Source organism: Lathamus discolor, chromosome 3 (assembly GCF_037157495.1).
Source record: "Lathamus discolor isolate bLatDis1 chromosome 3, bLatDis1.hap1, whole genome shotgun sequence".
In the NCBI taxonomy this organism is placed as follows: Eukaryota; Metazoa; Chordata; class Aves; order Psittaciformes; family Psittacidae; genus Lathamus; species Lathamus discolor.
The window spans coordinates 130,200,940-130,215,792 of record NC_088886.1 but is presented as its reverse complement, the minus strand read 5'-3'; the positions used below and the strand labels follow the sequence as shown (position 1 = coordinate 130,215,792).

The following is a 14,853-nucleotide window of genomic DNA, read 5'->3' as shown; positions in this document are numbered from 1 at the left end:
CTCCTTGTGTTCTGGTCCTTCTAGATTTCGTTCAAGTTTAAGTAACCGCAATTCTTTTTAATACCACAGTGATTCTTTTAATGCACTGTAAACAATCTCAGCTTTTTGCCTTTAGTTCATAGCAGAACCCTGCCATGTAGAAAAAAAACTGTTGGTGAAAGGAACAACATCCTTCTATTAAATGCAAAGATAATATATTTTTAATATATGTTATGCTTGACTTCTTTTACTAGATACCTGATAAATAAGCAGTTTGTTGCCATACATACTGACAGTTGATGCACAGAAACACAAACAGTTTACCAGTACTAGATGATCAGACAGGTGTCCTTCAATGTGAAATATCACCTGCAACATGAAGTTCAGCCCCTTCACTTTAATTGCAGGGTGAGCCAGGCAAAAGGAAAATATAATGGAACAAAGAACTAGATTAAAAGGGCTTTGAGGAACAGTTCTAGGCAGTTTGAAGAGAAACAGACTTGTAAGGTGTCAGACTTCAAACCTCAGTTCCTGGAAGCTAGAACATCTGGGATAAGCAGCATGCATGCAGGCAATAGTGAAACAGTAAGATGTTACAGGCTTTTATATTTTTGTGTGTTTTTGTTCTTGTTTATTTTTTAAATGTAACATCCCTTATGCTGAGGTTTACATTGCAAAAGGCCTTGGCAAGTCAGGTGTGCTATGCAACACAGCTGGTAAATGGAGTAATAAGTCTTGAGTTGGCTCTGTGAATGAGAAATGGTGAGGTTTTATCCCTGTGTAAATCATGACAAGCAGCAGAGTATTTGGGCCTGGTGCAATCAGAAGAAATAATGAAGTAACCCTAAGGGATTAGAAATATTTCTGAAGAACATTGTACACTGACAGAACAGTTTTCTCTATTTAGTCATGTGGGTTTTACTCTAAAAGCACAGAAAACCACATTTTATCCTACTGCTTGTAACTATAGAAAGTTTTTTTACTGCCTCTAGTCTGGATCAGTTGCACCCTCCAGCAAACTAAGCTTTTCCTAAACACCAAACAAAATTCCAACATTAGTTCAGCTCTTCAGACTTCTGAGGACAAAACCTGAAGCTTATATGAAAGTTTGTGGGGCAGATTTTAGAACAGACTGATTGCTCAGTGAAAATGTTAGCACCCACGTAACACTTTTTACAACTAGTTATTTACCCCCAATGCCCTTGGACACAAATTCTCTGCCTCCACATTCCTGTGGTACACTGGGCACCTGTTGGTTGCTAACCCCACCGCAGACACGGCCACATCACAAGGCAGCAGACAGCCCTGACTAGGGTGTAAAGCACCTCTCAGGACAGGCTACAGAGTCAGAAACTAACCTCAGGCAGCTACCATGCACAAAGCTGTCAGGGGTTCCATCCTCCACAAATTCTTGGGCAAGCAGATATAAAGAAAACCAGCCCACTGAATGAAGAATATGCTGCAAATGGTACAGATGAAGCTATTTAATGCTTTATGGAAAGGGAGAAAGCATAGTCAGCTATTACTGATGATTAAGTAGGGTTTGGGGTTGGTTTGGGTTTTTTTCTCCTCCAGTCTGTAGTCATCTCTAACTTTCCTTGATAAACTTCAGAAAGTTTGTAATTTACTGTTTCATTTTCCACTGCTTGCATCTGTTATGATTTTAACTGTCATTGGCCATGATTATGTCTTTCTATGTATAATAGTGCCTCACTTCCTATGCTTGCATAGATTTCTGTAAGCCACTCTCTAACACCATTGGTTCAATTTTCTGCACAAACAGTGTAATCTGTGTTGAGATATGACCAATATCACAATGGTTCAAGAAGCTTTGTGCCTTTGCAAATGAGCTTTTGCTGGAGGAAAGCCTTATAATTGGCCTTTTCTTCCCTATATCAACTGCCAACAAAAGATAAGAATTTTAGAATATGGCTTTTCAGCCCATTTTTGGCAGGGGTAGGTGTGGTGTCACGGTATTCTATTTGGCTTGGTGATTTTCTGTTTGTTTGCTGGAACCATATGGGCCAGAAACAATTTTGCACCTAAGCAAAAGTCAGGGTTCTTCAGTATTACCACATCCTAAGACTCTGGAAATTACTTTCCACATCTGACGCCCCTGCCTATTTTCAAAAAGGGCTTAAACTAGAACAAAGTGTGTGCCACTACTATTTCAACACCATCAGATAATATTGGTATCAGCTCTCTGGCTACTCCTACCGATTCTACCATTTCTGGTAACGCTCCCACTGTAAGAACACATGACAAGAGAACACAGCATGTATGTCAGATCTGGCTAGTACCTGAGTTGCACTGAAAGAAATAGGCAAGTCTCAAAAATGTATGAAATGGTTATTCAGGCGACAGACAAGACAGCACTTCCTTTCCCAGAACAATGTGTCTCCTGCCCTGACAACCCATTCCTGCTATATTTACCCGACCAAATTTTGCCAAGGATATATTTCCAGATGCACTTGAGCCACATGTCCCTGTCAGTCACCCCAAGCATAGAGGAATCTGAGCAGAGAACAGCTCCTAGAAATCACTACATGTTAATCCATGCTTCCTCTCTTGCTTGCCTGTAGAGTTAAAGGAGACAAAATGTGTAAAGCATTATTCTCAGCTTATTTTGGAAGCAGTTGCGGGGCACAGAGAGGTACTTCATTTGATACAACTGTTTACTTCAACTACTTTCTTTATGGCTGACAGACACCTGCACAGTAAAACTAATTAAACATCTGAAACATGCAGCTAAAAATAAATGGCTGTTTCAGCCAATTAACACTGGGTGTCTAGAAAGAAACTAAGGCTGCATAAAAAAGGCAAGATGCTAAACAAAGAGCTTGCAGCTCTCATCTGCTATGGGAGAGCCAATTCCTCATCCTGGATGTAAAAAAGTATGCTACCTCTGCTGGAGAAAAACACCACATATAAAGCAAGGAAAATCAGTTCTAGATTTCAGATTGTTCAACTGAAGAATGCTGACCAGCTAAAGTGAAAAATTAGTTGGGTTTGTGGAGCAATAACAATAGGATCTAATGAAAAGCTAGCTTTTTTTCTTCTGAGCTGAGGAACTTTACTATTTTAACAGTTGTATTCTTCCTCTGATCCCATGCTATCTCTTCCAACACTAACTGCACAGCTAGGTTCTTTTATTTTCATAACTTTCTAAAACACTTAACACCTGACTTCTAATAATTACCTTGGCTCTTGGTGAATTTTAAGTTCCACAAGATCCTTTGAGCAAAGAACCAAACTCTCTCACCCACCTCCATATGTCAAAAAAGATGCTGTTCATAGCTTCTACCTCAATACGGCTTTGATTCCAAAGAACACTTCTTTGGACTACAGCAATGGCAGGGGGGAGAGGGGGGTATGTGGAGGGAGGGAAAGGGAAGGAAACACCCAACCCACAAACAAAACCAACAAAAACCACAAGCCACTAAAGTCACCTGTCGGGATTTTATTAACAAGAAAACTTTGTCATCACTTTGCTCCCTCCTCCCTTTTTCTGCAAGATACAGACAGGCAGTTTCAACCTTTCCACCATTTATTTAACTGGCTTAACAGAAGGTCCTAACACATCACGAATATGCTTTTTAAATAAAAAGTACAAGTTGAAATAAACTGTGGATATACAAAAACTCATTGCCAAGCAAGTTTTATTACTGGAAGTGCAATTAAAAATCACTACAGCCTTCTTCTAATACCAGATTCACGTAACAAGACCTCTTCTGCTAGCTGAATGCAGGTAGAGGTTCCTCAGAGTGAATGCACTTTTGACCTATTCTTCTAAACCAACCAACCAACCACCACCTAGGTTTGTATCCAAACCTACTACTGCTTATTAACAAGAACATCGTTTAGAACAGCCTAGATTAGCAAAAATGTTTAAAAATTTTAAACTTTCAATGTTATAGTAACAATAGAGAGATTACTCCTGCCTCCTTAAACCCTGTGCATGTGCACTTTTTCTGGTAGCCCTTCCTTTTCAAATCTGTAACACCGAACACTTTTCAAGCATTTGACTGGCACATCTTATGAGTGCACAAGAAAGAAAACGAGCATCTTGCTGGTGGCACTGAAAGATGTTTAAAAAAAATATACCGGATGGTGCCGAGTAGGGTCAAGTGAAATGTGGGCAAACTATGAACTGCATTACATGTTAAGAGTTTATTGGCAGCTTCATACAGCTGCTCAAATTCAGGCATCTAATACAGGGATGTGAACAGCTGGTACCATCACCTGCTGTTTCTGCAGAGTGAAAGCGAGTGTGTGACCTTCCGCTGCAGCACATGGGTCTTGTGCATGTGAACAAGTACCAGCATGGGTTGCGAAACTCAACAGCATTAAGAACTACAATCCAAAGAGAAACTACAATTCAAAGACAGATGAATGAGAATGAGATTCACTTTCAGATTGTTAATGGATTGCCAGTAAAAGTGGGAGGGGGGAAAAAAAGTCTGCAAAATTTAAGTTGATGTTGCCTCTGACATAAAGCTTTAATAGTCAATTAACAATCAACCATTAAATGAAGCATTCCAGGATGCCTACAATAGTCTCTCCCCCCTCCCCTTATGTAAGAATATATTTCTTCAGCCATTTCTTTTTCTCAGAAAAAAACTTTTGTTTAATTATTGAACTACCACTCAGCTACTCTAACAGAGTTTATTGTTTTCTACAATGTCTGAATCTTGTCATTTCTTCCTCCTCTATGTTTCCAAACCTCTTGGCAAAGCGCTTTCCCCAAGAAAATGTGACTTTATTTACCAGACATGGGTACTTCTTCCCTTATGTTCTTAATGAAGCAGAAGCCTTAATGATTAAAGTGTCCAGGCTCCTGTATCACACAAAGTCATAAGCTTTCAGAAAACTTTGTTGTTTAAAATTCTTAAATCTCTTTGACAAACCAAATCCTAGTTTTCCTACAAGACCATGGCAGTCCTGCTTCAAGTGAAGAAGTCCCTTCCTGTTGACAATATTTTAACAGACCAGTAAATATTTAAGCAAACATATTTCCTACACTTTTGTATTCATCATCAACAATGCCACCAAAGTAAATATTGCTAGGACTCAGTTCTCCCCACTCCCAGTACTAGTCTGATCACTTTGCACCTGAAGTGCTAATTTCATAATGATGCAGAATATATTTAAGAGAGAGAAAGGACAGAAGTAAAATTTGACAGTGCTCATTAGATCTTAAGTCTGAATATATTTGCACTTCAGACACTTGAAAACCCAAATGTTTTAACTAAGGGCTGACATGCAAAGCAAAACATAGCATTTCTGAGCAACAAATGTGAAAACCTCAGACTGAAGTGAAAACCAGCTACTGATGGCTCCTCCCATGCTGCCATCTTAGTTATTAGATAACTATTATAAGCCACTATAAATTGTTTAATCCAGCTTTGAAGAACATCCAAGTTCCTAAGTGCAGTTACTAAAGATGCTTACATAAACAACCATATTTTGCCACTGTCACTTGTTTTGTTTCTAGAATATCTCCCTCTCCCCCCAGCTATACCCAGAACTAATAGACTGTTCTCCTTCAGTATGCCATGATCAAAATAACAACCACATCTTTATTTATTTGAACAATTCTTCATATTTACAATTTGCCACTTAAACTATTTAAGAAGTTAATCAAGAGGTAAATGGAATCTAATTCAGCAACATCTTGGCAGACTTCACTCCTGAATCATGAAAAATTACAAAGACACATTTTAATAAAAAAATCTTCCTCCCAGAATTAAGTTAAATCAAGAGTGAACAGCTTTGTTTTGAAGTCTCTCATCTAAGTAGCACACATCAAGGTTTACAGTTACGCAAGCATTCAGATTCCTGTACCAAGCAAAGACAGCATACACTTTCTGAAAGTCTGCTGTGTTTACAACTTGCTGTTTCAATATGGCTAGGAGTAATTTTCAGCTTACTCCTACAAGGACAGATCTGGAAATTAAAACTTCCAAAGTGCTTGTATTAGGGTATAGATAAAGGATCGAACAAATTACCACCATCACTGAAGAATTTAACATATTCAGCTAACAAGCATTAATCAAGTGCTCCCCTTGAGTATTATAATTGTGTAATTGTGATTACACTGCAAAATACATTAGCATAAGCTAATTTTAACAGGACAGCTAAAGCCAACATCACCCCAAACTTCAGTTATACTGCATATATGTGCAAGCTCTCATATAACATGCTTTACTTTTACATTTCTACCCATCTCGCATTGTCTTTTTTTGTCATGTCACACTGTTCCTCAACTGTCAGGTAACTATGTACCTCCTCTTTCTTTCACAATATGCCTGAATACAAAGTAGTTTGAACTCAAGAGTTTTAACTTCACAATTGAACCATACAGAGAGTACAACAGACACATTAATTTCAGGAAATTCAAGTGATAAGGAGTCTATGTCTATTCATGCCCTTAAACTAAAGAGGAAATGTCCAAATATAGTTAGGAGTTCAAAACAAGAACAGGTTGCTTGAACATTTCCGGTGGCATTTCCAAGTCACATGGATACAGTACACCATACAATACTAATGTAGAACTATTGATTTTCTACAATGACTAGTTGATATAACACTTCTCAAGATGGGTTTTATTTCCTACAATTTTGTGATGACACGTACTGATTCACTGTCCCTAGAAGACTTACATATATTTAGATCACTCACGATTTAGTCTTCGTTACTCTACTAACAAATTCACAGATTTACTCCCAAACATTTTCCCCAGAAAGTATCTGTTCATACCACCAATATTGGAATGAATGTACTTCAGATTCCTCCATGATATGACATTTCCATCTCTTTCACCCCAGAATCCAGCGTATCACAAGACCTCAGAACCTACCTTTAAGTTACCGTATTATAGGCTTATAATATATATGTAATATATATATTTTTCTATATAATTATAATATATAATACAGTAGGCAATAAATACCAAAATTTCATTTTTGGAACTTTTAAAGGTGCTGTAATGCAATTTAAAATCGTATAATCTGAAAGACTATGTCAGTTTTTATAGGACTGCATGCAGCTGTAACTTAGAATCATAGAATAGTAAAGGGTTGGAAAGGACCAACCCCTCTGCCATGGGCAGGCACCCTGTCACCCAAGGCTCTGTTCGACTTCCTGTAAGTAAGCTCCTTCCTGGACAAATACATTGCATTGTAACATTTTCTAAAGGCAAATTACAAAAGTAAGATCATGATTATCCATATATATATGTATTTTTTTTTTTTAAGAACTTACAATGAGGGGTTCCATAACGTGCTGGAAGAGGCTTTTTTCCTGACTGAAAGAATCCCCTTAAGCAACAGCCTATTCCACAATAGTCAGACAGCAGCAAAGCTAGGCAGAGTTATCTTAAAAAAAAAAAAAAAAAAAAGAAAAAAAAGAAAAAAAAAAGCTCTTGCAAGTCTACCTCAAATGGGCAAGCCAGCAACTCCACATCCCTCATTACTAATGTTCCCTAACCAATCAACTTGCCATATTAATAAAAATGTTCTTCATCAATCTGCTGCTTTTATACTTGCCTTTAAATCCCTCCCATTCTACCTCTCTTCTTGACAGTTTTTTTTCTTCCACACTAATTATCAAAACACCTTACCATACATCCCTGCCCTGTTCTTGAAATTTTGCCCAATTTCAAACTTCTCCTTCAAACTCACATCTTACCATAAACTGTATTAGGGATCAGCCAACAGCTTGTTTGAAAAACAAGTTGAGGTAGTGATTAAGTAAAACTCTCAAGTGTTTAACAACTTTGTATGCCTAATGACTTCTCTCTGCTTCTACTCTCTTAAGCTACAAACTCTTTCAGGTGAGGAATGCTTCAGTGTGCTTGTTGTGTATGTATGACCAATGCTTCTTGGCAGTCCTACTACATATTATGCAACTACATAAAAATGCACCTGCACTTTCTGACACAAGTTACTGCTTCTTTGAAGTAAATCACCTTTGAGACATTGTTTTTAGATGGCAGCTGTATAGCAAGGAGAGAAGACAGTTAAAAGAAGAAAAGGTGACAGAAGAGCTATATATTTAATATATAAAACTTCTACTGGAAGTCAGCAATTTTAAATACACTCCTACTTCAAGAGGGTTTTTACTATAATGCAAATAGCCTTAATGTCTCTTAATTGGCCACAATTCCTTTTAACTAGTCCTAACCAAAACAAAGACATCATCTTCAAAAAAATCTGGAATAAAACCTCTATAGATGATTTAAGAGGAACCTTAACTTCAACAGAGCATCTGGTACTGCCTTTCTACTGCAATTCATTGCCTTCTAATGTATGTACATTAGGCCATTTCCTTTATGGCTCCACTTCACACAGAAGCAGTAACTGAAGGAAATAATGGAGTGCCCAACAAGTGGGAAAGTAATTGCTCAACAAGCGTGGAACAAGAGAGAGTCAGTTGTGCACCATGCACATGTGGCAGCTCTTCAGAGCCCAGTCCTGCAGTGGTAACAGAAGGCTGGTGTTACAGAACAAGCCCACTGTGGGAACTCTGCCAACGAACAGCCAGGAGTGCTTGTCCATCTAAATCCTTGGGTCCTTAAGGATTAGGGGTCAGGAAACGACTCCTTCCAACAGCACCACCTCCTGCCTGTACCTGCCAGTCATTAGCCAAGCACAGATTGAATACTGTTAAGGTCAAATCCTAGTCCTACACCACACCCAAAGAACTGTATTAAAAGGATGCTTAGGTGGTACCGCAATGGTGGTGGTGCCAGACTGCAGAAGTGCCAGTTCAGACGTCCTGATGTTAAGAGAAATACTGGAATACCTTGTGTGAAGACCATCTTACTGGGTTGGTTGGGTTTTTTTCCTCTAGATATTCTCAGAGTCACTCCAGTTCTTTGGAATTTATTAAGTTTCCTATTACTCATAAACACAAAATAGCAGACAAATACAAGAGCTATAAAGTTATCACATTCAGGATGCTACACAACCACAGTTTAGCCCTTTCTGCACATTCAGTCATAGCTACATCATCTCCCAGTTACAAGCTTCCCATTGTCAGGAGTCCTAGTTTCACTCAGTAACCTATGTTGAAGGGCTCAGTTGAAGGCAACAATCAACTTGAGCACTCTGCATAAATGCAACAGAAAAGCCTTGGAAAAAGTTATGGTGCTTATCTTGGTGCATATAAGGCTCCACAAACACTGAGTTATTCTTTATCAAGCACTTCCAGAAAACATATTAAATTTTAACTGAAATTGTGACAATTTAGTTATTAGCTTTGGGCTTGAAAAATTCACACACCAGGGTCTCCCAATGCAGCTACGTTCTTAGAGCACATTAGTGTCACTCCAGGAAAACTGCTTAGCAAGTAAAGCACAAAACTAGCAACCACCTGGTTAAAGACTGGTTTATTATTTCTCCAGTAACACCAAGAAAACCTATGCCAAAAATATCAATAGAAACCTATTATCTGAGGGAAATTCAAAGACCTAAGACATAAAACAGCCATTTGATTCATTTGACGCTACAATGAGATTAAAAAGATTAATCTCTATCAAAAAGAGTATTTGGAAATACCTGCAGTTTCTCTTGGAAGGATGTCTGCATTCATGAAGACTAGTGCCTTGCTTTTAAAATGACAACTTTTACTGCATTGTTTGAACACAATTCACAAAACTCAAGTCTGGATTCAGCCTGCAAGCAAAGTGTCAAAGTAAAGTTGTCACCTTAATCTTCATACTTCTTACAGTAAGAAGGTGACAGAAAATATTAAGAGAAATTATTTACCACTTCTATACACTGTGTCAAGTCATCCAATGTGGACTACAGTCATACTGCCATCCACCAGAGTGAGGCTGAGTTTAAGTTATTGAAGAAACCTTACTCTGTCAATTGCCTGACCTTTCTTACACCCTTTCCATCCTTAGAAATTTTATAGAGAATGCAATAACAGCTAAATGTTAGCCTGACTTACTTGGCCTTCCAAACCAGCAAGTATAACACCCATGGATAACTGCTATTTGCAAGTATATAAATAAATAGTTTTGGGGGTTTTGTTGTTGTTTGGTTTTTTTTTAATTATCACAGGAACAGACATCATCTACACCACCAGTGAGTTTTCTAGATCTTTTATATGAAACTGATACGCAACAGAAAAAAAGCTTAGGCGATTTTTGTTCAAGGCCAGGCTGGACAGGGCCTTGAGCAACCTGATCTAGTAGCACATGTCCCTGCCCATGGCAGGGTGGTTGGAACTAGATGATCTTGAGGTCCTTTCCAACCGAAACCATTCTGTGTATCTATGATTTTTATTTTTTTTTAATGTCTGCTCTGGGTAGCATTGCAATCCTTCAATGCAAACAACGAAAGAAGCATCATAGAATGGTTTGGCTTGGAAGGGACCACAGCTTAGAGTTCATCAGTATTTCTTGTCTAAGTCCAGGCATTTCCTGCAGAAACTTAAGATATAAATAATAATTAAAATGTGGTACTGCTCTCATCTGCAAAGTGCAAAATAACAAACATTGCAACACTACGTAATTCTTACACCTCTAAGAAAAAAGATTACTTTTTAATGATTTCTGAAGTAGACCACAATGAATATGTCAGACTCTATTCAACAGCACTGCAATAGCACTGAGATCAGGCCGCCCATCTGTATTTACTACTGATTCACCACTTTTAAAACTAGGTCTTTCAGAAAAATTTCTGACATTAACCCCAAATCAGGATAAAATTCCCATATTGTTTTATATGAATGTCAGATTTTCCCTAAAACCTGAGTTTCCAGAGCTTAGACATGAGAAAATGAGTGTGCAATCAAATCTACGTACCAGAAAACTGATGGCTACAGTAACAAGTATATTAAGTCTGCATACTGGGCAAAGGTTCTCTTATGGTTACAGTCATTTGACCTTTAGCCAGCTCTTAATGCCCCAGCCAACCCTCTAAAGATGGAGATTTGCAGCAGCTTCTTGTCTGAAATAAGCCATGAAAAGATTCTTCTGAACCCACTGTACAAGCATTCATTTAAAATGTCATGAATGTGCATGAAATCAGAGTGCTCCTAACAGCTTACTTTGCAGCTTCTGTTTAAATGCACTAACTCTGAACCACCAGAGGATAAAAGGACTCAAACCTTCCAGTCTGGCACTCATGGACCTAAAACATACACAAGCACCTCTTCACAGGTGTGTTTACCTAGTTTAAACCTTATTTAAATAGACTCTCGATGCACACACTTTCCACAAACACCTGCTTCTCCCACTGCAGTGCTGACTTGTACAAGGCAGTTGTATTTAGTCATTTTCTGTCCTAAAGCCATCCTACACACCAGTAAGCAGTACTTCAATCACGAAAATCTTGGTTACTGAATCATCCCCCCCCATCAGAGCAAAGCATAAATTCTGCAATAAGGAGAACAACTACAGAAGTATCTGCTCTTACCTCCATATCATTCTGGAATGGTCTGAAGACTTCAACAGCCATAGCAAGTATTTAAGAAAACCCAATCCTCATCAGATCGTAAAAAAGCAAGCTTATAATTAACTCATGTTTCCAGCCATTTGTGGTTATAAAACCTCTCCCTAGTGAGCTCAAGAGCATCCTAAGTTGGAAACACTCATGAAAAAAAACAATGTTCAATTATCACTGGATGTCGTAAAGAAACTTCCTTTTGTTGACCTAAATCCGTAAGAAAATTGATGAAATGAACAAACATTTCAATATGCAGACATGTTTTCTAGATACCCAGCTAACTTTAAAATTGAACCAAATGGAAGATGTGGTGACAGTAACCCTAGATACAAACTTGTACCAACAGTAACAATTCCATCAGTTTTAAAACACCCTTTGCAGATGTAGTCGTATTTAAATTTTGCAAGCATGGACAAACTTGACAGTCACTGCTTCCATATGGTCGTAACTCAGGGCACCAATTTTCACTTTTTCTAAGCACTGGAAATACAAGACACCACATCCAAATGGGCTTATGATGCTTACCTCAGTACAACAAGCATTCAGCTGTTAAATTTATCTTAGAGTAACTTATGCATCACCCCACAATGACAGAAGCTCTACTTTTCCTTTCTGTTTTTCAGGCAACTACTATTAATAGTAATTAAAATATATGCAGCCCATAAAAGTGTACAAATGGCATACAGTGAACCAAATGACATCAGGTAAGAGAAGACATGCTGTTCATTTTCAAATCATTAAACTGCTTTCATAAATCTATACTAAATTGCCATAGAAATTAAGTTTCTGTGTCAGAATTTTAAAGTGCAACTTCATTCCATTTAATTCAGGTACAATTAGCTAGGTATGCTGAACTGCAGAAGTGAAGTTACCCTTATGACAATCATGGGATTGTCTGTGCTGAGCAACAGCATCTTCTCCAGATGCTTCCCTCAAGAGCCTATTTAGACATTGCAATGGGATGGCATGGGATACCACTACTTAGCTGCAAGCAAGCTTTTACTATTTTGGTAATTGAACAAAAAACTTAGCTACTCTTGAGAAGTAGTACTTTGTAATGTGGCTCTTTAGCTGCTGGAGGTATTCGGTGCATCTTTATACCCTGGACCAGGGTATTTCAGCATCACAGGCATGACAGAGTTAATACCCACTAGCTCAGAGGAGAACAAAAGGTACTCCACTGCAACATGCCTAACATTTACATTGCCTCTCTTTGCTCATTAAACAGGTTTTGGTTAAATAATGAACAAACTGTATTACAGACTCCGATGAGAATTCCAAAATTATAAATCAACTGGTAAAGCCCAGAGGAGAATGAAGGGAGTGGGAGGGAAGGAAGGATAATATTGACTAATATAAAGGGCGCAGCTTGACAGTGGATATTCCTGCCACACCTGATCAAACATGCTCCATGGGGGAGGGGAAGGGAGGGAGAGAGCAAGAGGGGAGATGGGACAAGGCAGCCTGAAATTTGCATCCGGAACAGATTAAAATGGGTTCTTGGGGGATTGAGAAAATACATAATATATATTACTATAAATGCAAAATTGTACTAAAAGCTAACTCAAATGTCAAAGATTACAGCTTGAATAAATTTAAATATAAAAGCAATGTGTTTCCATGAGCTAATGAAAGAGACATGAAAGGAAGGTCTAGGCAAAAAAATACCCCCAAAACCACCCACAAAAAACCATCATTGCCTGGAAGATGAGGCAGGAGACTGTATTATTCAAAGTACTGCTTGGGAACAGTCCATGTCTAAAACTGAAAAAAAAAAAAAAAACCCACGGAACATAGCAATGTCCTATCTCAAGACCCTAGTCAGTAAACAGCAGTCACTGAAGCTGAAATTGCCTGTTTAAAAGAACCCAGTGTAGTCAATCCAACATGCTATCATCATCACATATGAGCAATTATCATCTCAGCATGAACCACACTTACATGATGACTAATACTCCCAGGGAGTCTTGAATCTCTCAGTACATTAAACTTTGCCTTCTCTAACCCAAGGAGATACTGGGTCTGCATTTTTTTCCCAACAAGTCAACAGCACATTTTATCTAGCTACTCCAGATAAATGGCCAGTCCCTGACATTTACTCATTCTGCATCTATTTGAGCATATGGCCATTCCCTGGCTCTTGTTGATGAGAAGCAGTACTTGCAATAACTGCAAACAACTTCAGGAGTCTTATTTTAAGGAAAATTTTATGTCATGGAAGGGACACAAGGAAAATTTTGTCCCAAAACACTTTTGGTGACTGTCTACATATCCTACATAAGATGAATGAGCTTACAACACTCCACAAATCCAGCCTGTCGTGTAGTCTGGGTATAACATCCAGAACAAAGATACCATCCAGAAATGTAAGCTGTTCCTTAAGATGTTATGACCTGACAGAAGAGTCCTGCTCACAGCCAAAGGAAGTAAGGGCTTAGAACTGCTACATGTCCTCAGCACCTTTCATCAGCACCTGGAAGCAGCACCATTGTACTTCTAGGGAACATACTTTCTATGGGATTCCAGGCTCAATGCCAACACAAGAATGGGCATGCTTTGCAATTAGAAATGCAGAAAGTTCACTCAGACTTAGGTTCAGTGCAGCTCTGAACTCTCACTGTAAGGGACCAGAAGTAAAGCTTATTTTCAAATATTAAAATCAGTAAGACAAATCCTGGGAAGAAACAGCAGAATGCCATATACATAGAGCTCAGGATTAGCCTTACTTCCAGATTCTCGACATACACTTAAACAATCACTCCTGAAATTACAAAAAGAGAAAACATGTGAGGAAAGAGGAAAAAGACAGGTTAAGGAAAAAAAAAATGCTCTGAATACACATCACAGCCTTGTGTTCTACTGAAATCAATACAGATTTCCAGCTCCTTTCAGTGCAACTGGTCACAAAGTAAGCCTTTCACTTCAAGATTCAAAAGACCCAAGTGAAAAGTGAAGCCTGTGCTTCACTTATTACGGGTAACAGATAATGAAAACCAACAAACTGAAGAATGCAAGGAGGAAACAGATAATGGGAGGCTACTTTCTAAGCAGATTTTCCCCACTATTCACAGATCAGAAAACATAAACAAAGCACAGAAAGACTGTATAAGAATACACCAGATTGCATATATTACTACAAGTTCCAATATATTAAAGAAGCTTGCATACTCATATATAAGTGTATGCACACACACACACAAAAAATATGTATATATACACACACATGTATCTCTCCAGACAATGGCAGCAGTTGTATTTGCATAATAGTTAACATTTGTACCATTTGTCTAAAAGCATATACATATTTTTTCTTGTTATTCCATATTTGACCGCTGGATAGTAACTAAGACGAGCATGTACATGTGTACACGTAATGTCATATACACTAGCAGGTATACATACCTGCTGATTTCTG

The 14,853-nt window shown here is 38.2% G+C and overlaps 1 protein-coding gene across 3 annotated transcripts in view; it reads right to left on the bottom strand.

Annotated features, from left to right (window-relative positions):
• Nucleotides 1–14,853, bottom strand: part of GBF1 (golgi brefeldin A resistant guanine nucleotide exchange factor 1) — a 110,369-nt gene that overhangs the window by 88,243 nt on the left and 7,273 nt on the right. The window lies entirely within an intron of this gene.